At 52.5% G+C, this 2,510-nt stretch overlaps 1 pseudogene; it reads left to right on the forward strand.

Annotated features, from left to right (window-relative positions):
- Positions 1-1,017: 1,017 nt before the first annotated feature.
- Positions 1,018-2,059, forward strand: LOC108296930 (annotated as a pseudogene).
- Positions 2,060-2,510: the final 451 nt, after the last annotated feature.

The following is a 2,510-nucleotide window of genomic DNA, read 5'->3' on the forward strand; positions in this document are numbered from 1 at the left end:
CGAGAAGAGGGCTGATTTCAGTCATTAAACTGTGCAGTGTGGTGTCATCAAATGGCCACATTGCATTGGAGAGCCAAGCTTCCTCTCTTCTTTCGCCGACCCCCCCCCCAGGGGCCCTGCAGAGCCAGGCCGGTGGGGAGCCCTGGAACACTCTCACCAGCCCCACCCACCACCTTAGCCGCTGACCCCTCCAAGTCTATCTGGGAGAGTGTTAGGGGAAAGTGGAAGAGCAAGGAAAGTGCCAGTGATGGGCACTGTCCAGCCAGGAGCCCACAATGGCAGGAGACACTTCATGGGAGGCATTTCCTGCCACTGCCAGGGGCCTGGCACCTACATTTCATGGTAAGGGGAAGCCTTCCTCTGGCTGGGCCCATAGTCGCCCCCTTGGTCCTCCATCACTGGCAACGCCCTTGTTGTTGCCATCTTCCCCTGCCCTCACATCCACGGGCTCTGAAACTGGGCCCTTCTTTTGCTCAGGGTGGACCTCCTCTAACCGGATGGAGGGAGAGCAGCTACTCCCAGGGTGGCATCTTCGGCGCTGCCTCGGGCGCTTCAGCCAGCCCTTTGTTCCTGATGGCTTGAGGATGGTCAGAAAATAGCCCCCTTGGTTCCCCAAAAGCCGGGGGAACACAGGCAGGTTCTCAGAGTTGGTCCCTGGAAGCCCCCCTGTGGGGGCAGGTGCAGGGTTACACTCACAGAAAAACTGAAAACTCTTCAAGAACTCCCTTCACCCTCCCTCTCTTGGTGCTCCCCAAGTTGCTGCAAGGGCTGTGCCTGTCCAGGTCCTGCCTGGGCGGTCCAGGGCCTCCTGTTGTTTGCCTTAGGCCTTGGAGCTGCATAAGTGATCTAAATTTATACATTCTTTTCTTCCCATTTTCTGTTTGTTACTTTTACCAACTCATTTAAAAGAACATTTGTGGGCTTGCCCTGTCCCTGCCTCCCCGTCTTGTACACCCCTCACTCCCTGAGGCTCCCCAGAGCCCTGCCAGTGGAGGAGGAGAAGCTCAAGTGGCCCCCATGTCCGGGGCTTATTTCCGGAAGGAGTCGGGTGCACTGGTGCCTGAGGAGAACTTTCTTTCCTTGCACGACATCCGGATGTCGCAGGAGAAGCTCCCACTGCGCTCTTGGCCCGTCTGCCTCGCCTGGCGCTTTCTTCCTGGAGCGCAGGCGCAGAGACTGACAATGCGGCGCCGCCGCGCTCAAAGCCTGAACTCCCCTTGTGGCTGCAAAAGGACGTTTTGACAAGCGACAGATTCGTTCTGTGGACTTCCCAAGATATACGGGGAGGGTTGGAGGACCGTGTTCCGTGCGGATGCCAGTGTGACGGACCGCCACAAAATGGGGCCCCATTTCTACCGGTTTGGCTCCCAGCTCCTGCATTTTGACAGTCCTGAGAATGCAACTATTTCCCAGTCTCTGCTGCAGAACTTTTATTGGACTTGCCGCATCGTGGACTCCTCCCAGAATACTTAACAACGAAGACACTTTAGCCCTGGTAGCCAGGCTAGAAGAGATGGAGACGGGCTTATTTCAAACAAGGCAGAAAGGACTGAATGACTTTCAGTGTGGGAGAAAGGGTAGGCTTCTGGGATCACAGCTTCCAACCTCGTTCAGAATTACAAAAAGAGAAAATTCACTGACACGGAAGAAGGAAGGCGGGAAGAACACAGAATGGCACCTGTAGACCTAGTCCTCCGTGTGTCCTTGATAGAATCCAGTTGACCTTGTACAGGACCCGAATCCTGTCCCATTTCATGGCTTATTTCGGGCAGCCATAGGGAATTGTAGGGAATTGGACATGCTGTGTTTTTGAGCTAAAAGTCCTTGGCTGTGGGTCAGCAGGGCCTTTTAGCGCAAAAAAAAATCAAAGTCCTTCCTAAATAAGGATCACTGCCATATACATAGAGTTACAACTGGGATTCCTTCTGTCTGGGAGTTTGGACAGCTTCAGATATCCAGTGTCACTAGCTGCAAAAAACAGGTACGTATTGGGTCATCTTCGCCTGTTCACAAAATGTTCTCTTGATCTTATTTGCCTCATCTTCCTCATGGTTGTACAGAGGATACCACCCCCCACCCCCACCGCCATGCTGCCCTGACTTGTAAGTATCCCCTGCTGCCTGCCTGCAGGGAGTTACCCCAATTTCCAAAAACAGTCACCAAGAATAAAGGAGGAAAAGGGAAAGGCAGATGAAAGGCATGGCTTTTACTAAAGAAAATATTTTGGCTTCATCCTCTGTACTCAGGGCTTAATGAACTGGAATTTGCATAACTCAGCAGTCCACCTGGAAGGGAAATGGTTAAACTGAGCTTGTGTTTGCCTCTGAGATCCTAAGAGCACCCGAGCACTTATTCCACTCCTAGTCTAGAAAAGCTGTTGGGGAGTCGTTTGGAATTGCAAAGCAGTTCTTAAAAGGTGTTAACCCGCTGCATGACATCTGGAAGTCAGGACTTGGTTGCTGACTATGAAGGGTCCTGTTTGAGAAACCTAACATTGCAAACATAAGTGG

The sequence above is a fragment of the Cebus imitator genome, unplaced genomic scaffold (assembly GCF_001604975.1).
Source record: "Cebus imitator isolate Cc_AM_T3 unplaced genomic scaffold, Cebus_imitator-1.0 Scaffold754, whole genome shotgun sequence".
Taxonomy (NCBI): Eukaryota; Metazoa; Chordata; class Mammalia; order Primates; family Cebidae; genus Cebus; species Cebus imitator.